The sequence below is a fragment of the Anomalospiza imberbis genome, chromosome 7 (assembly GCF_031753505.1).
Source record: "Anomalospiza imberbis isolate Cuckoo-Finch-1a 21T00152 chromosome 7, ASM3175350v1, whole genome shotgun sequence".
NCBI lineage: Eukaryota > Metazoa > Chordata > Aves > Passeriformes > Viduidae > Anomalospiza > Anomalospiza imberbis.
Window position 1 is genome coordinate 3,660,344 of NC_089687.1, and position 24,657 is coordinate 3,685,000.

General features: G+C 42.6%; 1 protein-coding gene and 1 long non-coding RNA gene across 5 annotated transcripts in view; one reads left to right on the top strand and one right to left on the bottom strand.

The window, feature by feature from the left end:
• The window catches only part of ZEB2 (zinc finger E-box binding homeobox 2), a 114,558-nt gene that overhangs the window by 30,420 nt on the left and 59,481 nt on the right, over positions 1–24,657 (top strand). The window lies entirely within an intron of this gene.
• Positions 9,501–24,657, bottom strand: part of LOC137476803 (uncharacterized) — a 19,776-nt gene continuing 4,619 nt past the window's right edge. Inside the window, exons 1-3 of one of the 2 annotated variants that reach the window (XR_011000621.1) lie at positions 19,788–24,657; positions 18,960–19,061; positions 9,501–17,077 (exon numbers count right to left, since the gene is read on the bottom strand). The exon at positions 19,788–24,657 is cut by the window's right edge and continues 4,619 nt beyond it. This is a non-coding gene — a long non-coding RNA (uncharacterized lncRNA). Of the gene's footprint in view, positions 19,062–19,787 lie in introns of both variants that reach the window. The other variant, XR_011000620.1, reaches the window with a different exon arrangement.

Here is a 24,657-nt window from a genome sequence, read left to right on the forward strand (position 1 = left end):
GAGAGGTTCATGGCAGGCAGGACTTTGAGTGTCCTTCCTCTTGTGTGTCCTTCTGGGCAGGAGGGACCAGGAGGGACTGACGGGGCTTCCCAGCTGGATAGTGCACACCACTGGAAGAAGTAGCCCGAGGCTGACCTTGGGTCCTGCTCCAAGAGTGCTGCCTGTCCTGTTTCTGTGTCCAAATGCAACCTCAATGTCCTGCAAAGGTACAGAGTGTGAGGCTGGGGGAGCCCAGGGTGGGACAGTGAGGGGGTATCCCCCACCTCCCTCACATTATTCAGGCCATACAGGCATGCTTGGGACAGAACTCCAGGTCATAAACAACTCCTGAGATCACAGGAATATCAGAAGACTTAATGACTTTTAAATCAATGTAATTGTACCAGTAAAGAAGAATTAAGTCTCCCACCCTGCAGTTTTTTGGTTTTTTTTTTTTTTTTCCCGGGGTAAAACTTAGTGTTCACAGCTGAGGGAGGATTTTTCTTTCATTCCTACTTTTATCTGTATATGCACATAAACAATTAGTACTTTTTGCCTCTATCAGTTGATAAGAGTGCAGATTAACAGAAATGCACTGTGTCAGATGCACTTTTGCCTATATAGTTACCTCGACTGCAGCTGCAAATTGTTGGGGCTGGCAGCCTGACCTCTCACACTGGCTGCCAGCCATGGTCAGTGAAGGATTTTGAAACAGTTTTTTTACTAGGATTTTTAACATAACTATTTATTTGGGGAAGCAATTTGCATCGGGGGAAAAAAAAACCCAACCCAAATGTAAATACAGATTTCCCCAGGAGATTAAAAGTAGTCCAAAACTAATAGCCTGATCTAATTCACATAATGATCATCACGAAATGTATTTGAGGGGTCTAATCCTGCCCTTGTGGTCTCTCTCTGAAGTCAGAACTCAATATACCTGTCTGGATTTGAGTTTACCCTTCATATCCCAGTTGCAGCAGGGGAGCAGCTTTTGTCTCTATGGTGAATAATATTTTGCAAATTAGTCTTCACTTAAAAAAAAAAAAAAAAAAGCAATATATAAGGTGGGGAGGGAATCTCTCCTGACTCACACTCACGGGGCGGAGGTCACAGCCGGAGCTACTCTGGTAGGAAAGAATTGAGCATCACACCAAAAAATAACATGAAAACTGTGAGTCAAACAGAGGAAAAGGGAGTTATTCACAGATAAGGACAGTTCTTCATCCTGACCAAGCATTATCATTAGTGTGGCAGTTAAAGGTGTTCCTCCAGCCTCCTTAACTCTGCCTTTGCCCCTTGGATTTATTACTTGTTCCTTTTCCCTGCCCATCTCTGAGGCTGCATGCTTCCCCAGGCTGACATATCAATACCCAATCCACAGGGTTATCACAGCTCCTAAACAGGCAGGACTGAGCCCAAAGCAGTGCTGTGGTGGGATGAGGGACTGTCAGCCATGGAGAAGTGGGGTGAGGTCTCCCTGCACCTCCCCCGCTCCTTCCCGGACACTTTGGGAAAAGTTCTGTCCCAACTTCCCAAAAGTCAGATAGCCTTTTGCATCTGTATTTTCCCTGAGTGGGAGGTCTGGGAGCCCAACAAATGTGCATGTGGCTGTACCATGTACCTTCTGAGATGATGAAGGAACATATTGCTTATTTCCACAACAACGAGCTAGGAAGAATTTACGGTGACCCCGCTACGCTACCTTGGGAATTTCTCCCCAGGTGACAGAATGAAGCAACATCTGATTTTTTTTTTCCCCAAAGCAAATTAAAAATAACCCCCAAAAAACTCCCCGGCAAACCAAAGTTGTTAGTCAGGGCAGAGACACCTCTTCCACCAGCACACAGATATGATATAGCTTTAATTTGTATTCATCTTGTCCACTGGGGCTAGAAGATGGAGGAGCTATTATGAAACCTTTTTTTTTTTTTTTTTTTTTTTTTGAATTTGCTTTATTCGCTGTTTACTATGCCGGGCTGACATGATATGATTTGTGCATTGCAGGGTCACAACAAGCTACTTGCAGGACAATTTGCTGAATCAAGAGGGTGATTGTGTCTGGTGCCAGTCAGTCGCAATTAGGGCCAGGATCAGGGAGGCCCAGAGCTTGTGTATCGTCTTGGGCAAACCTCATAGAAATCAGCTCACCTGAAACTAATTGTCACAACAGAGACCTTATGCAAATGAGCCCTAGGGTTAGCGTGGGAAAAGAAAAACTGTCGCAAAGATAGGTGACCTGCTGAGCAGGGGGTCTGTTGCTGGGGAAATCTTTGTTCAATGAGTTAAAAAAATGTTCGCATTGTTCCAAATCCAAGAAAAACGTAGCAGATCCTCTCCCTAAGAAAGCGTGGCGAGCACACTCATCTGAAAGTCCAATAAAGTGGCAGCCAGCTTTCGAGCCGGTAATAAATTGGAAGTCTTTATTCTTTATAAGGGCTGCAGAAAGAAAATGATTTTCCTTTGCAGTGGGGCCTTTAAAGTTTAGCTGCTTACAGTGAGCCGGCGCTTAAAACTTCGCTGCCTGCCTAACCTGTTGGATCCCAGCAGATTTCCCAACCTGAGGTTTTAGCAGCTGGAAAAAACATCCCTCTTGCTCCCGGGGCTGCTTTTGGGAAGGTCTGGCTCTTGTACCGCAGCAAGACGTTGGGTGTGGAGGGCAGGAACAAACCGGGGAGCAGATGCATGCAGATTCTCCTGTAGAAATCTCCGGAGATCTGAGAACTCTCCAACTTTGAATGTCTCTTCTCCAACTTTGAATGTCTCTTCTCTCGGTGCCTTCCCGCCAGTGAGATGGGCAGGGTCGAGCATTGGAAACATAATCATGAATTAAGCACATTTAACAACAGGATCACTGACGTCTGCACACGAAAACGGCTGTTTCTGACATGCTTCCCCTCTCCCTTTTTCTCCTCTGCCTCCAGCCCAGGCAGAGAAAGGCATAATTTTCAGCGAGCGCGTTACACAACATTTGTCTTGTTCACTCCTTCCTCTTTAACAATTTTTATGGGGGTTGCTCAACACGTTCTAAAATAGGACTAGAGACGATATAATAAAGTGCTGAACCGATGATATACACGGCAGTTTATGCTGTCAATGGCAAATTCAAAAGAAAGGGATGCAACCCAGTCCAAGTGAAGAAATGCAAGCTCTTGCCCTATAAGCACAGAGTGAGAGGCAGCCAGGGTATTTTTGCACGTAAGGCTTTTCCAAAGAGGTTGACGGGGACAGAAGCGAGATTAATTGCACTAAGAGATACTGGGCAAATTTCAGAGCCACGAGCGGCTTTGCACTATCATCAGAAGCAAAAGAATAGTTATTTTGTTTGGTTAATAATTAGAGCTGTGCTTTCGATGGGGCTGCTTTAAAGGGGTGAAATGTAGCTGGTATCAGACCAGCAAGTTCAGAAATTAACTTCCTACTCACCAAACCTCGTGGAATAAGGCTGGCTTAAAAGAAATGCAGATTAATCACCAACTTTTTTTTTTTTTTTTGATCTCTTTTGTCCCTTTACCACTGTCTGAAATAATTTCCACAAATAGGAGACGTTTCACAGTGGGTATGAAGTGCTCAGCTTTCACTCATCAAACTTTAATCGGAACTGCATTTTAGTTTTTGAATAAAGAACACTTAAAAAATTTAGATGCAAATTATTTTGCATTATTCATGCTCTAAGTGTCCTTGTAGATTTAAACACTTCTGAGGCCACCTTGATTCAAGTAATTACCTAGGCCCTCACTGCTCCATCATGAATAAGGTATTTTGTACAAGTAAAGTATGCACCCGATGAGCTTTTAAAGTGGCTTTACACTGAACTTGTGTATTGCTTCTCCTGCATGAGTGATTCGAACATGCGTCGCAATCTGTCTCAGGTGGGAAATCCTGGCAGAGCATCCATGAGTGACGGAAGGAAGCCTACCAGCCTCGGCGCACACTATTTCTTTGTCTTCACAGAAGAATCTCAAAGTGATTCTCTCACTCGAGTCTTGTGGCTCCTCTTGAAAGTCTGAGGGAGCAATAGCTGCGAGGAGGGAGAGAAATGACAGTCATTTTTTGGTTAACTCTTCATTCCCCGCCCTGGCACCCCTCCGCCTGCTGCCTGCGCTCAGTCACTTAAGGCATTCACAGAAGATAATATAAGTCTTTCTACTTTTATGTAGCATTGTACATCTGCCTCCCCATCTGTCTGCTCAGCCTCCCTCCCCTACCAGCTCTAGGTACCACCTGAGCGGGATTTTTCACACAATACGCCCAGCCCAGCAGCGAGCAGCCTGGCTGGGAGTTGCTCCCAACAAAATTGGCTGTGGGAGGGCAGGCTGAACCTACATCTACACACATATTGCCAGCGAAATGAGCTCACAAGGGTTAAATTTAATTGGCTGAATCTCATAGTTGGCATTTGTTGCAAAGTGCCCATAGTTTTTGGTTTTTGTTTTTTTTTTCTTTTCCAGCTACATTGCTTTGAAGAATTATAGGAATTTTATGATGTGCTATTGGAGTTCCACTGGCAGAGATTACAGTAAAGGGGTTAAAGTTGGTTTACGTTAGAAAAAATTATGCAGAAACCAATAAAAATAAACACACTCCAGTAGACTAAACTTGCTGGGCTTTTAGTTTTAGCTTAACAATAGAAGTTTAGACGACATCCAACATTGCAGCTTTTAGAAAATTAGTTGACACTCACAGTTGATCATCTTTACTACACAGCGGTATAATTAATATTTAAACATTCTAATAATGCAGCTTGCTTTGCATGCACTTTTCAGCCTCACCACAATATATTTTATCAGGAATACTGCTAGCTTTTTCTTAGGTAATGTCGTTTCTAAAAGTTATATTTAAAATAGGTTATTGGCTTCTTGCTCAGTGCAAAAGAAATATCAATAGGCCAATAGGCAGGTTTCATATGTCAGTTTGTGATTAAAGTGTGTCTTTATTGAAGACAATAGAAAATATATAAGGGGCTACTTCATTGCCATCATCATAAAATAAATATACCCAGAGACTATCGGTTTAGTTGGAGCCGGTCATCTTTCTTCGTGCTTTCTATAATAAGAGGAACTTGTAATATCTTGATACAGAACAAAATGAGGGAGTGCCCCACAGATCTGTGAAATACGACACCTCTGACACCCACTCACAGCCAGAAAGCCTTTAATAAAGAAGTCAGGCAAGTTAAAAAAAAAAAAAAAAAACAACCAGGGAGTTTTCACTTAAGCGTTTTCAGGGTTAAGGCTTCTCTATCCCTGGCAGTTGAGTAAAATGGTGAGAAATGGTCAAAATGAGAAAGGACTGTGCTGGTTTATTTACTTAGGAGAGCTCTTTCCTCTTCAGGCGAGGTGGGGAGGAAAAGTTGTTTCAGGTGCTTTGCTCATCAGCTTAATCTGCCTGATTAGAGCAAGGTGCCCTTTATTCTTCAAGTTATAACTTCTAGCAAGGGAAGCTGTTCTTCTCTGAACTGGTCTGGACTCTTCCAGCTTCTTCTCCTGCAGCATTTCACACCCATGGGTCCTGCTGATGCCAGCCAGAAGGTTGGAGCTGCCTGGCTATTATTAACCACTGTAGATGAGTGGGCACCACTGATAAAAGCCATTCCCATGTCTCCTTTGGGCTGATCCAAGAAAAAAAACCCCAAAACTATACAGGCAGATCACACATACCTATTTTGGCTGCTGTGTGACACAAGGAGGATCTCCTGAATTTCCCAGATGGAGAAAGCATCCTGCAAAATGAGCTCCTGGTCTAGCTCTTGGCCTTGCAGGTATTTAGTGGGATGCTCAGAGAGATGGGGTTTTTTCACAAGAGATGGGTTTTGTTAGGCGGGCCTGCAGTGGGTTGCAAAGGTGCCTGAAGCTCAGCTGAGAACCCAGCCCTGGGTTTTGTCACGTTTCATTGCAAGTTTGAAAGCAGGCCTATTTCTATTAATACTGTTAATAAGAGACATATGTTTTGTCAAGCAAAACCCCCCCTTCCATTAAAACAGAGCATAATTTCATGCCTTTTTTTTTTTTTAACATTCATGCAAAAATAGCCATTTCCCCAACATGTCCCAGAAAGCCAAGTTGCAGAGTGCATGTGCAAAATTTTACTAAGCCACAAGAATTCCCAGGCCAGATACCACTAAATGCAAACTCTCAGAGCCTCACCGCTTTAAGCCAGTCCTAGGGCCTCAGCCTAATTGCCTGGGAGGCAATGGGAGTTTTTAATTTACTTAAAAAGTAGAAGAAATGGGCTTTAAATACTTTGTGTGTGCAGTGACCGTATGACTGACGCCATGAGATCCATAGCATGTGTGAAAATGGATTGCATATTGCTGAGAGCTTTCCCTGGGCTCTGCCATGGATCGCCTCGTGTCACGTGTGCCTGCGAAGAATTTGGGGATAGGGTTTGGCTGGGAGGTGTCTCTGGGTGTAAAACAAAGTCGCCTTGTCTTGGAAAAAGGGCGCGTGGGAGCCACGGTGCCGCGTGCGCTCCGTCCGTAGGGCAGGGGTGGAAGTGGGAGTTTTAAGGAAACAGATAAACAGCACATAGAAAACGCTTAAAAATAGGGCTATAACTTCCAGCCTCGCCACGTTGTGACCCGAGTTATGGGTGAGAGCTGCCCTGACTTGTACTTGTCAAATGAAACCAGAGCTGTGAGATGCTGCGATAGAGACTTTTGGGGTTGAGTTGGGAGCAAACCACCTCCCCATGGGGTGGCTTTCTCCTCTTTTATCAGGTTTTGCTCAGGAAGGGAGTTACACACACCTTGGCTGCAAATAACAAGAAGAGCATGATCTATTTTAAACCTGCTGCTGAGGTGGTAAAGAAGAGATAAGTCGAAACCTAACTGCTATCTCACTTGTGTGTGTGACAGATATGGCCAGAAATGGATAAAATTAAAAGCATTTTTCATATGCTAATAGCAACCTGGATGAGGGGAAAACACAGAGAAGGGAGCAGCAAAGTCAAGAGGTTTCTATCCCAAGTATATTTCTCCCATTACCTAAATTATAGGACTCCGTTCCCCAAACTGATATACATATTTTTGCTGTGTCTAAAAGCAAATTCTATGGTAGAGTTTGATTTCAGCATCAACCTTATGGCAGCCATGTGGGAGTGAGATTATGGGACATGTGGAACAAAAGTCTTCCAGCCAGAGGAGGCCTTCTGAGCATAATGATTCTTATTTAAATCAGTCTATGTTTTATTACTCAGCTGGGGAGGGGGGAAGGAAACCAAGGAAAAGAATATTTCTTTAAAACCACCGTCACCTGAATTGCAGATGAAGAGAAATTAAGTAGTTTTCAGCGTGCAGAATGGACAAACATTTTCATATCATAATAATAATTTCAAGCAATCCTCAATTTTATATTTTTGGGGTTTTTTTTGATTTTTACATTTAAACTTGTTTTTCCTGTTGGCGTGCCTGCCGATTCATTTGTAAATGTGCTTTAAATTCCTTTGTATATTACAATGAATGCCACCTCTTTAAACGCTCTTAGTAATTTAGCGAACTTCTTTGCCAGTGGGTGAAAGTACAGTATTGTACATGCATAAGAAAAGGTACATTCATTATGCTCCACGTATGAAAAGGTATATTAGGAACGGTTTTGCTTAAAGTGGAGGGGTGAATGGAGGAGCCCCTGATCCATCATAGGGCTTTTGCATGTGTGAGAATGTGTCTGTGTGAGCCCCGACGTCCCGAAATGTGGGTTGGGAACCTACCGGCAAATGTGTGCCTGTGAAACCTGAGAAGATTTATAACAAGTAGGTAATCGGTTCAGGCCCGTGAGAGGGGAGTGAAAAGCTCACGCTGGGGCTGAACTGGAGTTTTAGGAGAGGGACAGAAAACCTGAGGGTCTGGTTTCTCCCTTCTCCCTCCATGGCTGTCAGGAGGCTTCACGCTGTGCCATGGGAAAAGGGTCGTGTCAGGCAGAGGCTTGGGATACTCCTGTGATTTTAAACGTGTCTTGGTGTCGGGGCTGATGCCTGGAGCTTGCCATGCAACCCATTTGGGGTGTGCCACAGGTGGAGGGACAGGAGTGAGGTGGCCCTGGGAGCCTGGTCTTGCACTGCTTCCCACCTCCTTCCCACAGCTCCTGACTCTCTCCACGTGAACGGGAAGGTTTAGTTAATGGCATTTTTCTTAGTTTGAGAAATACATCCCGTGCTGTGATGAAAGGTAAAGGGTGGATATGGCCAGGCAAGGACAGCATCTCTGAGGAGTGCATGGCCACACTGGGATAAATCCTGCTAGTTGCCTCCCCCTTTTTCTTGAGACCCCTCACTTCAGTGAGGTGAGTGGGATTCAGGCCCTTGGCCCATTTCTGTGAAGAACAACCACAGCCTTGCGGAGAGGGTTGGTCAGTTTATGGCCAATAAGCATAAAAGCTGAGAGGGTTTCAATGAAACATTCTTCTCCAAACCAGAGGTCATTCATTTTGCACTTACCCCTTTATGTGGTTTCTGAAAGTTTAATTTTAAGGAGAGGATGTGGGTATGCTCTGTTTGTTTTCTCTTTCTTTCTCTCTCTTTCTTTCTGAGCTCCTTACTTCGAATTACTTTCAGGGAAATGTGTGTGAATGCTTTCCAGTGGCATGCCAGCTGTCATTTTTCGATTAGGGCTGGGGGGGAACCCAGAGTCTATTTACAAGATGCAATTTTAAGCTTGATTCATTGTAATAAGTGTCACTGTAAGGCAGGCGAGGCAGAGTTAGCTTTCATTAACATTCTTCAATTCTGGAGCCCATCAGGAGGTAGATAAGGTACCACCGGGTCCATCCACCTCCCAGACCACAGGAGGACAATGCCAGGAATGTTTGCAATGTGTTTCTATTTTTGTCACACCTATGTGTGGCCATCCATCTGGTCTTAATCAATCAGTCTCATCCTGGAGCTTTGCTGTTCTCCCAGCTGAAATAATACACTTCTTCAGCAAGAGCTGTGCCTCAAGGAGGGTCACTACTCACCATTCCCCAGACAAGGCATATTAACAAGGCTTACATATTTGTAAACATAGGTAAACCCAGGAGGGGTGGTTGGGAAGGAACATTTTGAAATATGAATATTTTATGAATAAACCACTGTGCTGTTTACTTAGCGATATTACACAGGAAAACTTGATGAAGTACTAGAGGTAAATTTGTTTTAGCAAAAAAAACAACAACCTCAACCCCTCAGAAGCACTGAGACAAAGATAAATGATGAAAGAGAGAATGATCCACCATCCTATTCAAGCAAAGGTAGCATATATAAAGTACGTTTTTGAAAGAGCAGACAAGTGGGTGGTGAACACTGTAAAGTGTGCCATTTATTTATTTAGATTGCACATCAGGAGATAAAACAAATGAAAACTCTGACTTGTTAATAATTTACATTTAAGTGGAAAATTCTTACATGCTGTTAAGATACCTCCAAGACCTGACACTGCAAACGCAAATAATTTACATTCTTTGTGTGCACACAACTTTGCTTGTCTGGAAGAAGGAAAAAAAAATTCAAATATGTGTTCAGGGGGCGATGAAAACCAGGAGACATTATAATTATGTTTATTAATTTTGGATGCCTCTTTTGAAGCATTCATGGAGCTGACCTTCCCCATTCATCAGGTGTTCCTGGCTTAGAATCTGCTGGGCCATACCTCCCAACCTAGGAGGTAGGAGATGCAAAGAGGGGGGATTTCTTTTCAATAAGCAGCACTATTACTTCTCCCCCGAACAGCTTATGCAAAAAGTTTTGTGGGGGAGAAAAAAAGCCCCAGAAAAAAAAAAAAAAAAAAAAAAAAAGAGGAGTGTGCATAACAATAACTACCTCTGTCCCTTCTGTTTTTGTTCTTTTCATGTCAGGGAACTTTTTAGCCGTGCTGCCCGGGTAACTGCTCTGGAAGGTTGGAATATCTCTTGTTGAAGGAGGTTTGTGATTGAGGGCCCTCTGACACAACCTTTTGTTGCTCTGAGGTGTTTGATCCTCTTTCCCTTTCTTCTAAAACCAATCCCATCCCTTTAAAAAATGGATAACCAGCACTTCTTTTACTTATTGTCAGCTTTTGGAAAGTTACTGTGGGGGGTTGTAGAAGTTTAACTAGTTAACCCCTTGCATCCTGATAGCGGGGCGCTATTAGTCCTTCTCTCTCGCCCCTTCCCGGACCGGGAATATTTCCATAGCTGTGTCAGGTATGCAAATCCTCTTTACAGGGAGCCATGTGACGGGTTGGCTTGCGGACAGTTTGCTTGCTGATCTTTCTTTGCCCTGGAGCTTGCTAAGGAAAACCAGGTTCAGCAGGGAGGTCTGAGCATGAGCAGGGGGCTGAGCACTCGGTCCCCAAATCAGGACGGTGGCTTCTCAATCGCGCTGAAATTTCAAAATGAGTCAGAATTTGTAGCTGCTGATTTTCTTCTCTTTCCTTGAACTGAAACTTGTGAGAGTCACCACAGGCGTAGGCTGATCTGATACACTTTTTTTTCCCCTCTCTCTCTCTCTCTCTCTGAGTGCAGCTCTGAATAACAAGAATTCACAGAGAGTCGCTCTTCAAAAGTGTGCGGCCAAATCTGAAAGTAACAAAGGAAGAACACCTTAAAATGAGATGTGTAATAAGGACGCTTGCTCAGAGCCTTGAGATTAAAAATGAGACTGTTTTTTGGTTTGTTTTTTTTTCAAAGGGAAGGGACATAACCCAAGCTATAGGAAAGAAAAGCAGCTTAAATGGATTATTTAACAAAAAGCAACTTCTAGCTCCTAGATAGTGACCTACATTCTGCACACAATGATGATGTTTTACGGTGGTGATAGGGTTAATAACCTAACATCATTCATGTAGTGTTTTTTGAAAATTGAATTTTACTGCTACAAAGTAAATGTAACAGCCCTCTGGAGACAATATTACAGGCACTTTATTGTTTGCTAAGCTGATGTCATCTTTCTACGGACTGACTTTAAAACAAAGGCAGAACATTTATTACAAATATCACTGTGTGAAAGGAAATCTACTGAAATATTGTTTAGAAGGTAGACTGATAAAAATGTATTAATACTTGGCTTTGATTATCTGCAAAGTTATGCCTGTGGAATGCTTTCTCGCGTGATGTTTGCTCATAAGAAATGTTCATCTTGGATATTGCACCTACTTTTATTTTAATGCTATCCATCTCTGAGCATGTGTTACTTTTAAAATGTGTTTTATAATATACTCTACAGCTCATTTATAACTCTTCGCAGTTTCTTTGTAAGAATGTAAATGAGGTTCTGATCAAAACCTAAAATATTTCCCTTCAAAGCATTTTCATGTAAACAGGGCCATGCCCTCCCTGCTGAAATCACTGCAATTCTCACGTGAATAAAACCAATGAGACTTGGCCCTGTCTTACAGTCATGCTTTGGCTCTGATCTGCCTTCTGCTGTGACCTTTCCCAGTGTCTGCAGGCTATGGACCCATTAAGATCACTGTTTTCCAACCTGGAAACCCAATCTGGTGCCTACAGCAGCATCACCCAGCATGGCAAATATGCTGGAGACTGAAGATTCAGTGCCCACAAGTGAAGTTATACTCTTTGGAGAACCACACCATATGTATCTATACACAGTATTAATGAAATTACCAGGTCTGAAAATTTTGACCTGGTTGTAGATGACCCTGAGCTTTGAGTTTTATCATTCCCATGCAGCTTCTCTAAGTAGGTTTCAAGCGAACAAAGTACATTTGTCCTGTTTGAGAAAAGCAAACGATTCATTTGCAAATAGTTTAATATCCATTAAAGTTTAAATTTCCTTTGTTTACTCACTTGCAGAATGAATCAATGACCATTGCAAAGTAATAAGTACAATGAGGGAAAATACATTTTCCTGTATCATGGTACCACAGTTGTGGCTTTTGCAGGTATAGCATAAAAAGACGTGAACAGCTTTATGAGGACGGGTGTCTAAGCAACTGATTAGCTCATCTTTGTTGAAGGAAGACTTCAAAAGAAGTGTAGGAAAGAGGGACAAATTTAGCAAGTGAGTAGTGGAGTTAGCAGTAAAACTAGTAACTTAGTAGGAGTCTGTGATATTAGTATCACTTCTGCAGTCTGTGAACGTGTAATGCCCTTTGCAAAGGTGGACATCTACCTACGCTCCCAGCAGGAATTTATATTCATAACCCCCTTGTTATATATTTAATGCTGACAGGTTGTGGCAGCTTCTATCAGTGGGATTAAAACTGGCAATCAGATGATAACAGTTTACTTTTAATATCCTCAGAGCAAAGTTTTCAGATTGCCAACAATTATCAAAGGGTGTCTTGCCTGGCTCATTAATGCTAATATTCTTAGATGTTTGAATGTGATTTTGCATGTCAAGCCAATCTCCCTGGCATACCTCTGGACATCCTTTGACTGGGGCTGTGTGGCATTTTTTGTTTGATCTTTGGGGTTGCTCAGATAAATTTAATCCTGACATAAGCAATACTCATTCTGACATGAGTAGGATCTGCTCATAGGTAGAGCAGGGACAGCAGGCTCTGTCAGAATGTTGGAAAGAAGTTCTACTATTTAAAAACATAATTAAGAGCAGACTATTAACCTTTGGCTTAACCCAGAAGTGGAGGTTTGTCTTAACATGTCTGAATACAAATGTCCTTGCGTTTCTACATAAAATACTTTCCAGAGGTTTTACTCAGAAACTCTGGGTGGGTCTGACCCAGGTTCTGCAGAAGTCACCTCAAAGGCTGGGTGTCCTGAGTTACCTCTTCAGGTCAAGATGAGAGCCAAGACTTGAGCTGAGCCTAAAGCTCTGAGGCCTTAGAAGAGGAGAAGGTCTCTTTGTGGAGACTGAGACCACAGCTTTATCCAACAGTTTCCACTTCTGCAAGAGTCAGAGGGAAGGGATGGAGGGCTCCTGGCTCGTATCATTCGGTTCTTCCCAATGAAAATCAGTTGACTTGCGGCTGTTGATCCCAGCTCTGGGTTTGACTCATACTGGCCACTATTCCCAAGGTCTACAAGAGAGCTATATATAACTACAATGTATAATGGTTGCTGTTAAATGCCTCAGCTTTGCAAATAGATGCACCAGACATCTCCTTTCTGTCTCATGTACTACAATTGTTTCAATTGTTTGAAGTCAAGTGCTTGACGCCTCTGAGAAAGAAGCCTCTGTAATGTCTCCCACAGTAGATAAGGCCAGTTGTAATGAAAATAAAGGTGATTCTTCATTGAACCCTGGACACAGTCGGGACTCTGTAGTTCTCTGGCTGCCTGACTGGAATAGTGCAGTCCTAATGCCACTGTGGAGGGCTCTGAGCACTGACCTGGAGCTTGTAGTCTTGAAAAAGAGCCCCAAAACACAGAACAAATGCATGCAGAAAGGGAAAATAAGCACTTTCTTGCAGGGAAAATGTTGAAACAGCATGCCAGGTTATACAATCAGCATTTCTTCATTATTTTAGTTGTACTCTAGAATTCAGAAAAGGTTTGGCCTTAAAAAACCCGTCCCAGCAGCAACAATGGCTATAATCACACATTTGAATGTAAGAATTAGTTTTATGCAGCGCACTAGGAAAAAAAAAACCCAAAATCTTGAGAACACTTTCAAAATAACCAGAGAAAAATAAACCATTCCTTATGTCAGTCTTGTTAGAGAGGGATTAAGAAACTGGCAATTATTTTGGCGACCTTAATTGTTGCTCTGCAGGAAAATATGTAATTAGAGCACGTTCGCAGGCCTGCACACCTGCAGCACATCCTACAGTATAATGTCAGCTTTCAGTGCTTGCTGGTGCCAGGTTCTATCACAACCAGGCACAGTGATGCTCTGAGAACATTTCGGACTCGTGTAATGTAGCTTCTGTGTATGAAAGAAGCAGGCATTTACACTGCCATACAATGGAGTGCATTACTGCAACACTGGTTTCATTCTTTCCCGACGCCTACCTTCAGCGCTGCTCTGGTTTACTCAGTTTGAGGTTTTATTGTTACGGTATAATAGTCCTGTACATTTCTGAAATTCCCTTATTATTCAGCTTATTAATACAGTACTGGCTTGATTATCAGGCTGCAGTTGTGAAGGGGAAGATTCAGCGTGCTAGCAAAGTCAGAAGCTGGGTAAATTCCTGGGATAATGAGAACAATTGTTTGACGTGTTTGAGCCCGGCTCTGTGTGTGCACACAGCCGCCAATGCCAACGTACATGTGTGCGTGCATGGGGTGCCCCTGCCTAAAAACAGAGTGAGAAACGCTGGAAGTCAGCTTTAATTTCTTGACAGAATGGGGGGGAAATAATCCCTCCTTGCACTGCTCCTCGCCTTTATCTCTTCCCCGCGTTGCTCCTCTGGAAAACTGGAAAGCGAGTTTTAAAATAAAGGTGCAGTGGAGGGAATAGCTGTCTTCCAGCTAAATTCAGTAATCTGGCATGCTGATAGTTAACAGACTTCTCCCCCTAAGGGAGATACACTGTATTTTGCTATCTGACATGTTGTCATATATAAAGAAATCAATTGGTAATTAAATGATGCACCTTGTGAAGATGACAAAAGGCATTTGGTTGCGAAAAGAGAACTGGGTTGTGAGGGGTTTGTAATGAAGGCCTAATGACTATTCATAAGAGATTTTCAGTCCGTTGATCCACTTGACTGGAAAGTTCTGCCCTGGAGAGTTAGTGCTGTCAGATTCTCTCACCTCAGAAAGCCGCCGCGATCGACGGTGTGGAGTATGAGCGAGAAATTATCTAGTTGTTGCTTCAGGCCTGTCTTAGGTCACATGCAGAAGGCACACATCTGGCTTCCTGTAGGTGCAACCTCGGGACATAAACTTTGACTAATTTTTAAACTATAAATATGTAAGGCTGACACTGAATAGGTTACCTTTTATTCATGTTTTCATAAATTTTCTAGTGCATTAAAGGCTTTAGTGGAGCTCCCATTTTGGACTTCGCAGCTTCTGTTGCTCTTGCAGCAATTTTGTTTTCCTCTCCCCCGACAAGTGACATTTTAAGAGATTTCTGCAGCGCAGACACTGCCCACGTTACCTCCCTTCTCCTCGCCCACGACCAACGGGCCAGCCAGGATTGTCATGGTTGGGTCACCTACAGAGAGGACCTGGTGGAGATGTCAGGAAGCATTATAGGGTCTCAATACAGATTTTGCCCCCAGTGGAGCTTTTTGTTGGTGTGCATTTCTCTGGTCACTAGCACTCAGGATAATCATACCAGAGCAATGAGAGTCCCCTCCTCTGAGACATTTCCTGATCTTTTCCATTTGCAGGATGTCCCTTGGATGGGATTGCTTGGAGGTGACACACCAGGAGGTAGATACCCACAGTGTCCTAGTTAAACTGAGAGTTACACCCTAATTGCTGAGACTACAGAGATGAGCACCTTTTGCACATCCATCTCCAACGTTGCACCCTCTTGAGTGAATAAATCTCTCTCTAGCGAGAGGTATTTTATAATTAAAACTGAAAAGGAACAAATTGATTTCAGGAAGCTATTCCGGAGTGAGTAGACGTTTCCTTATGCTGATCAAATCCAGCACAGCTCCTGGGTGAAAGCTCTGAGCTCTGTGCATGTTTGCTTTTGAAAAGTGGCCATCCACCTTATCTTATCAGGCAGCTCACCTTATCAAAGGTAAACATATTTACCACCTCGTTAAAGGTTCTTTGCAACAGCACTCCAAAGCTGTATTTGTGGACAAAAACCTGTCAAAGTCATTGTTTAAGATGGACAGGAGGACAGTTATGGTCAACTTTGGGGGTTTCTGTCTGTCAATAGTGGAGCAATAAAGTAATTCAATACATTCTGCATATTTCAGATGGCCTCATTGGTGTTTCCTTCTTGTGTATTGTGGTTACTGAATTTTGCTGATGTGTTTGCCGGAGCTGACAAGGTAGACCAAATGAATGGACAAATGCCAAAAAAACAATTATGTTTATTAATGTACATTGATTGCTTGTTTAGGGTATAAAACAAATTAAAAAATACATTAGTATTTAAACCTTCTTTTTATAGCTGGCCTAATGACTACACGTAATAGAGTGTCTAGTAAAGGACAATCTGCTGTACTTATAACTCCTGGCTTTATTGTCATATTATTTGAGTTGAGTTTAAAAGGATGGTTCTTTTATAATTTCTTTAAATGACAGTTTGTATTTTTTATCTTTTTTTTTTCCATATATAGACCTTAAGTCAACTCATTAAGGCCATTATTAACTAATCTTATTTACTTTAAACCCAATATTGACCTCAGTTATGACAGCATTCTGGCTTTGTGTCACCCAGCCACCCTTGGATCCTACAGAAAGCATGGTGGAACCCTAACAGTGTAGGGTGATAACTTCTCCCAAACCCACCACCTTCCTGCCACACCACTTTCCCCAAGGAAGGAAAACTCTACAAGGAGAGGAGAAAAGCCCAAACCTTTGCCTGTATTTACTGTTTTTTCCCCCATTTTCCCCATGCCCTCAAGCATCCAGGAGGCACAAGGTTGCCAGGAGTGTGAACCCTTTGAAAGAGGAGAGGAGTGTGCTCAGTCTGCCCCTCTTTACCCCAATTCCCATGAATGTCCCCAAGACCCACCACACACCCACCATCAAACCACAGCATTTAAAGTGGGGCTGACTGACACTCAGAAGAGGACTCTGGGTTTATGGCCCAAGAAGTTGCTAAATAATTTTACAGTATCTCTTTTAAGTTTGGGCAAGAAAGTTATAGTGCTTTAAGTTAAGGGCAACATCACTCAGTACGGCCTTAGAAGTTCTGCCAAATAGCAAAGTGAAAGCCATAAAGTAAACATGACTTAGCGACACCTGGACCTTTCAGGTTTTATAGCAATTGTTTATAATGTTGGACTGGCCTCTAAAATACGTCTGCAGAAACGGTGCCGGAGCTTTATTTTACCTAACTTGCTCACTTTTTATGTTCTACTCAGGTTCTACCCTTCATTATTTGCACTTATTTAAGAAGTCCTGCTTTCTTTCCTTGCTCTTTTACTTGCCTTTTTATTCACTGGCCAAGGCGGTGACGTAGATTTAACAGCACGGTTTCCATGTTTAATGGGTGTCTCTCAGAATTCCTCAGCATTATCAGCACATGTGGCTCAGAACACAGCTAAACTGGATCCAAAATATGTTTTTACCATTTTCTGGGTTCTCTTCTGAAAAGAAAAGCAGAGATGCTGTTGTTTCAAACAGCAGTAATTGGTTACACTGGCTCCAAAATATACTTTTACTGTTTTCTGGGTTCCTTTCTGAAAGAAAGATATGTCATTGTCTCAAACAGCAGCTAAGATTAAAAAAAAAAGCACACAATTCTGAATACACAAAAGTTCCCTTAAAATGATTTTTTTTTTGCTTCTCTGTTGGAAACTCTTCTCATACAAATCCCCTATAAACCTACCTCGGTGCTACCAGGCCCTATTGGAACTAATGGGGCCTGACAGTTCTTCAGTTAAAAATTATACATGAGGGTCACTTTCCCTTAAATTATCTATTGTATGCCAGCTGTTCACAACTACAATGGTCTTACTTTCTTCTCATTGCCTAAAATGGTTAACTCCACCACAAAGCTGTCTGACTCTCACTGCAGAGAGCTTTTAAAGGCACTTCTTCATCCTAAGCAGCACCTTGATGGCACTACTAATTTCAGATAGATTTTTATCAGTTTCAGGGAATGTTGGGAGTGTTTGTTTTGCTTATTTCGTGTCACAGCACTTGAGATATATCGTAATTTCTCATTTGCTGTACAACTTTATTCTATTTTTATGCTTCTGAGTGATGCTGCTTTAAGTGCCCATGAGTGGTACTTCCGGACCATAAGCACTATCAGAGGCAACCTCAGGCAGATAAAACTCCTTGTCTTTTTGTTGGGGAGGGGAGAAAGGGTCATCGTCAAGTGCTGGGGTTTTTTTTCCTATTTTTTTCTTTCCTTCGTGCCTATTAAAACTGAAGCTACCACATCTTCATAAAGGGAGACTACTCTTAGGTCAGACTTATTTCAGAATCAAAGCCTTCATCCTCAAGTGCTTCTCATTACTTGCTAAAAGCTTCAGTGGTCATTTTGGGGCTGTAATTAGAAAGCCTGACACTTTTAAGGGATGCCTGTAGAATGAAATATTCCTTAAAGTTTTTTTTTTGTGTTGCCTTTTTTTTTTTTTTTTTTTTGGTCCTGGTTTCAAAACAAGAAGCAACCAACTTTCCTGGCCTCCTTGATACTTAAATAAACCTGCCACCCTTATTTCCATAGATTAATGAATAGTGGAAAGTACGTGGCAAAGGTTTATTCTCATACTCCTCCCTGCCTTATCAGGGGCATTCTTTTTAATTATAAGATAAGCGTGATTTAGTGGTTATTTTTGCAACCTGGCAGAGCTACCACATCTGTAGGGCTGTTTGATTTTTGGCATCCAGTAGCTTTGACGACCCATGCTTCCCATACCTCTGGGCAACTAAGGAGCCTCCAGCAACACAACCAGTTGCAGCCGAATCCTGGCGCAGCTGCATATGGATGCTTATCATTAATTTATTTAAAAACCCGGTCACTGATCCACAGGCTGCGGCAGCTGGACAAGATCCCATATTGGTTGCAGTTACACATTTCTCCCGCTCCATTATGTGATCTTTCAGGGGTTGGGTGCATTAATATGCAACTGTTCTGTTTTCTTTCAGCTGGCTTGTAAACTCTTTAACCAGCCGAACAGAGTTTGCAATTGTTATGGGGTTGAGTGGGTGGATAGGAGCCGGGGCTGCAGCCTTGTCCAGTTGTAGATAGAATAAAATTGACAATGATGCAATGGAGCTGGCATCTGGACAACTCCGTGGGATGAATGGCACTGCTCTCGCAGTCCCTCCGGTGGTTGTACGCCTTGTAATAGCTAGCGTAGGAAGGGTGGTGAAAATTGATATGCACTATTACTACGTGTATAAAACTTAACACTGGGGCCATAGCACAGGTGGGGGGTTCCTGTTTATTGATTTTTATGGCTCGGTTAGAACATACGGCTAATGCTTTTATACTCCAGGAGCTCTGGGAGTGCTCACCTCAGGTAATAAACCTCTCCGTACTTTGCGGTAGTTCACGATTTACATGTGAGCTTACGTTCCACTGTGCAAAGCCATCCCTCTCCCTTCAGGAATACGTGGCTGAAAGGGAAAAGAAAGCGACTTAAAGTGGTTTTATTTCGGATTTTGCAAGCTACCCATTCCTGTGATGGAAATGGTCCCTTATTCTAATTACTCATATTTCCAAGAAAATTAGTCACACAAACTTATGCTATGTGTTGTCTCAGAGGTTGAAAGCAAATTAGGTTTCCAATAAGACAGTACATCAAACAAAGTAGCATGTTCTTGATGCAGATGACTTTTTTTTTTAGAATTATGGTTGGACACTTTTGGCAGACAGATTGTCTTTTACTCTATCAAAATGACAGTTTCTTTTGTAACTGCTACATTCATAATTAGAAGGAGAGAAGCAATCTGCCCAATTTAATATACTAAAAGAAGTTTAGTGTCTTGTGCTAGTAATTTCATTATTTTTAAATATGAATTAATTGTCTTAAAATAATATTGTTAGAAGTATAACTAGTAGGATTATGGAGGTAATTCTCTTCTTTTTTAAACAGAAAAATCAAAGCCCCTATTAATGCACTTCAGGCTAGATTAGGATTTTAGGTTTATATCAGGTGTTCTGTTTGAAGATTCAGGGGAACAGGCTGGAGGCAGGGGAATCGAATCCTTAATGTGAAATTCCTCTGTACAAAACCTGAGCTCTCCCAGGTTTACTGTAAGCTTGCAAAGCTTAACTCAGAGTAATGAATGAGGAGAGCTAGATGGTTTAGCAGCCTGGGAATAGAAGAAAAGGCCTTTCACCTCGGGTTCACGCAGTTTCCTCAGGGAGCTCGGTGCCAAATGGGCTGCCTCTTTATTTTTTGGGTTGTTGTGAGAGGAGTTTCACACAGTCCCTGAGCTTTCTTTGTTCCTGGAGTTGATATATAATGGTTATTCTAGTGCCCAAAACTGCACAGGTTTGCAAACACAAGGTCTCTAGTTCTCATCGAAACTCACGGGTGCAAGGCGTAAGTCAGCAGAAAGGCCTCCAAAAAATCTGATATATACTTTGTTCAGAAACAATATTAACCTTGAAAGTTTAACTTTCTCCCATGAAATGCGATCCTGACATGGATTGTGTTTCGGTATTGCATTGAAAGAGGGAATAACTTTTAATTTCAAGTCAGAACTTTTTTGTTAAAAATTCGTGTTCTCTTTTGACCTCGAGGTAGGCACTGGCTGAAACCTGGACCCACTCAATGGCACCCAGAGGATGTTCCTATCCCAAAGCAATGAGCTGGGGGTTTTGGGCAGGTACCTGGTGCAGGAGGCAGTACATCCTTTGTGATAACTGTTGTACATTTTGACACATTAATTGGAGGATGAGGTCCAGGTAGGAGTCCCACCCATGAGGGAATCAGGGAAAGGAAAGTTCCTTTCCTCTAATAGCAGAGAGGATCTGGAGCACCCAGGAGCACCCACCTTTCCTGCAGGGGAGGCGGTGTCTGGGGTGCTGTTATTAATACCACTTTTAGAAAAAGGAAAATACAGAAGGTTGAAAGAAGGAAAATACTTGAAGGCTTGAGGTCTGAAGCCTCATTCTACATCCCTTCTTTTACCTCTTAACCACAGGCAATGCCTCTGAAGATTGCACACTTAAAACAATGCAAATAATGCATTTTTAACAAAAATGGTTTCTCTGTTGGGACATCCCCCCTCTTGCTGCTGTTCCTTTTTGCTCAGTATCAGCCGAGTCCTTGCCCTTTGCCATCAGCTCCATAGGAAAACAGCTGCAGAAAGCCTTATCCCAACCAGAATAAAATCATTATGACACAGCAAACCCAAACATGACATGTGGTTTCAACAGCCTCTTATGCCCTACTCCACATTTCCTTTTGGCTGTGAGGATAAGGTTGGGGACCTGCCTAATAAGAACATTTCAGCTGACCATGAGGCACATGTAGATAGGAGAAACTTTGAGCCATTTTAAGCTCAAATTCTGGTGGGAAGCGAGCTCTGGAGGTGGTGTTACTTCACATACACACATGCTGGCAGCCAGTAGCTCCTCATGTGCACAGCAACAAAAATCCATGCTGAAAGAGCATCAGTTTTAACACCAATTGCAGCATTTCTAGTGCTGCAAGGCATGAATTTTGCCCTTTTTTGCATTGATCAGGATATATTGAGTGAGACACCTGGTAGGAAAAAATAAAAAAGGGAAATAGGCCATGGAAAATATGTAGTCAATGGAGGGGTAGCTGGAGGAGCACAGTTTATTTCTCGCTTCCCTTCTCAGGTGTCTGGCAGAGGAGTAGGAAATCACGGATGAAGAGTGCTGGGGAAAATCCAGCCTGAGGGTATGGCTGGGTCTGACCTCCCCTCTTTTTCTTCCACCTCCTTCTCCTCCCCATGGCACCTCCTGTTTGCTCCTGATGCCATGTGAGCACTGGGTTGGGACCAGCTTGGCTGTGGAGGGATGGGCACCATTATTAATATGGTGTTCTACCTTGAGGACCATGAGCAACGGAGGGATCTTGGATATTCAGGAGTACTTGTCTCTGCAAAACCCAAGGACAACACCATGGGCATGCAGAAGACGTCTCTCCAGCCCCAGGACATTGCTCCCTGGCATGTTTTGAAGGCTCACACTGAACTATAGAGGCTTTAAAGCCGGTGAGAGAGGACAATCAGATATTTTTTCCCTAACAGAAAATGCTGGTGGTTTAAATATATGGGTCACTGCTAACTCTCCCTCTAATACTTTCTGGTCGATACATACCAAAGGGGAGAGAAGTCCGAGGCATGTCTGTCCTTGGGATGAAGCCAAATGTTCATTTCAGTAATGCTATTTGCTGGGAGACATCTTGATTAACAGAGCTTAATACCATGTGAAATCATTACCAGTTGTCTAGTTCTAGCAATACCTATGCTGCTGGGTCTTTCTTTCTGTTTTTGGGAGCATTTTCAAGTGTTTCTCCCCATAGCCATCAGCTCCCACTGGGCATCCTGTCCTTCCCCAGGACATCATGTCGTTGCCTATGTGCTCACACATAGTGAAACCCAACATGAGGGCGATGGACACTGACTCAGAGGGCTGTTCTTACCTGTCTTAAAGCTGATAAATTTCTGCATGTGTCTCAGGAGTTTCACATCTTCCATCTAATGTGGGAAAGAGTGAAGTAGCCCAGGTACTTTTTCATTTCTCGCTGGCACAGAGCTGCTGGGCTGGGAGCTAAGCGTCGTACTCATTTCTGTAAATTCAGAAGCCGGTGCTGGTGGTGCAGTTTTTCACACAGCTTCTTCAGTGACCCCTAACATCTGCCTAACCCTTAAGCGTACACAAACCATTTCTGACTTGGGTTAGAGGGCAGAGGGATATTTTTGCCGTGCTTTTTTTGCAAAGCATGTTTGTTGTAGCTCTAGGCCAATGATTTTTTTTTTTCTAAGTGTTTTTACCTAGCGGATTTATGTACTGTGAGCATCTCTCTGGTCATATTTTTCCAGCGAACAATGCCGGATTTCCCCTCAATACTGAATGTATCTGAGGTTGGCTCTTTTATCACTCCTTTTCTTCTCAGTGTCTCAGAGTTTTGGGGTCTTCCTCCTTTGTCTCATAAAGGAGCAGCACTGAAAGCATTTCCACCTGGATGTTTAAATTATTTAAGTTGCAGGAACCAGACCTTTTCCCTCCTGAGTAGTTGTGGGTTTTAAAGGCTAAAATTGCTTCATCATGCCAAAGTGAAAGTATGCATAAATTATTTAGTTAAACCTGAGAAAATACAGACTTTTTCTCAGTGATCTTTCAAGGGCTGCCTACTTAAATTTCAGAAGAATGGGCAGGGGTTTCTCTTTCTCTCGCCTCTTTCTTTCTCTTGAAAAATATTTTAAGTACCTATTCAGTCTTTTCTGAGATAAAGCTGTGACCAAAAATTGGCGGGCTGGGTTTTGAGCAAGTTTCAAATAGAAAGGAAAATGCTGTACAAATCCTGAGTGCCCCTACTTCATCACGGACCTATGAATACTCTCACCAGAGCAGGTAACAGGAGGTTGTGCCTGCTCCCAGTGCCAAGCAGAGGTTTGTGTCAACATTTCCACCGTGGCCTCTGTTTATCAGGAGTTTATAGCTTGACTATAAAAATACAGAGGAGAAATTTTTGTTGGTTTTTTTTTTTTCCTGCTAACTTCCAAGGGTTTTTTAATTAATCTTGGGCTAGACTGTGGTATTCTTTGCACTCTGCAATACAGAAACATCTTGTTGTGGGCACTAAGAGTCTGGTCATGCTCTTCCTGTAGCAGGATCCATCCCTATTTATTTTTAAGGTGTAATGATGCTGGCACTAAAGTTAATGAGAAAGCTCCCTTGGCTACAGGGGAGCAGGAATGGTGTTTAAACCTTCTCCAGGCCAGCAGAAGGACCCACCAGCACGGGACCTGGTTCTATCAACACAGCAGAGTTTACAGGGCTTGTCCCCTGTGTAAAGAAACCTGATCTTTTCCCGACTGATGTCAATATTTCTGTCACTGGCTGTGGGATCTAGATTAGGGTCAGATATAAGGATGTAAAAGAGAGGGGGAAAAACCCAACACATTCCCTTGTGAAGGAAAATGTTATTTATTTTACTGTGTTTTTTTCTTTTTTTTCATATAGTCTGCCTCCCTTGTAGTTTGTGGTAGTGGGAAAGGAAGGAGGAAAAATACTCTTAGAAGAAGAAATACAGGCCCTGCTCCGTGGCTGAGGCTAGAGGGAACTCCGTTGCAAATTGTGAGGAGTTATCAGAGGGATAAGATTGCTGCAGGATCCGTTTCTTCATTTTGCAAACAATTAATCTGGCCTTGTTGAAACTGAAATTAAAAAAATAACGAATGAAAAAATAATCTGAACGAAAGGCTGTGGCCAGTGGGGAGGACAGCCAGGTCCTTGCCCTTTTGCTGGAGTCAGGGACGTGGCTGGGAGCTGGGGGTGACAGCAGCCACTGCAGGAGGGTGAAGTGTCAGGGGTCTATCCGCCGGTGATTCATTGCGGGAGAGACGCCGACACCGGGCAGGGCAGTGACTTCACATTTAGGGGATTGTGGCATGCCCTGCCATGAATATGTATTTTCAGAATGAGTGTATACACCAAAATCCCTTCCGTTTTTAGTCAATGGAGCCTTTACAATCAATCAGGTAGATGATACCATATGTGCAAAACCAATAGAGATCACAAAAATACATATTTATCCAAGCTGGTCCTTCAAGCTGTTGTGGTAAGTCAGATAAATTTTGCATGTTTTCAAAACTGGAGCAGCGGCGAGCAGAAAGCTGGAAAGGATGCTAGGAGCTGGTTCCTAATATAAATTCTGCTTAGCTGCTAGAAACTCTTCCTAGTTCCTCCTACCAACTCCCATCTACTTTAATCAACAGTTTGTGGGGTTTATCTCTTTTGCATTTTGAAGGGAAAAGGAGCACAGCAGAAATAAGAGGAGAAATAACTTTTGTAGCTGTGGTTCAGTGAGAGAGTGGAGACAGGAGTGGGGAAATAAATTGTTAAAAATCACAGTGTGAGATGGGGAATCAGCTGTAGCTGCAAATCTCATTGCTTTGGTTTAGTTTCTGCCACAACCTGCACATTAGCATTTTCTCTCTCTGAATTATTGTGAAGATTTGTATTATATGTAATTACAATACAAAGAGGCTCTGCCAGATAAAGCTA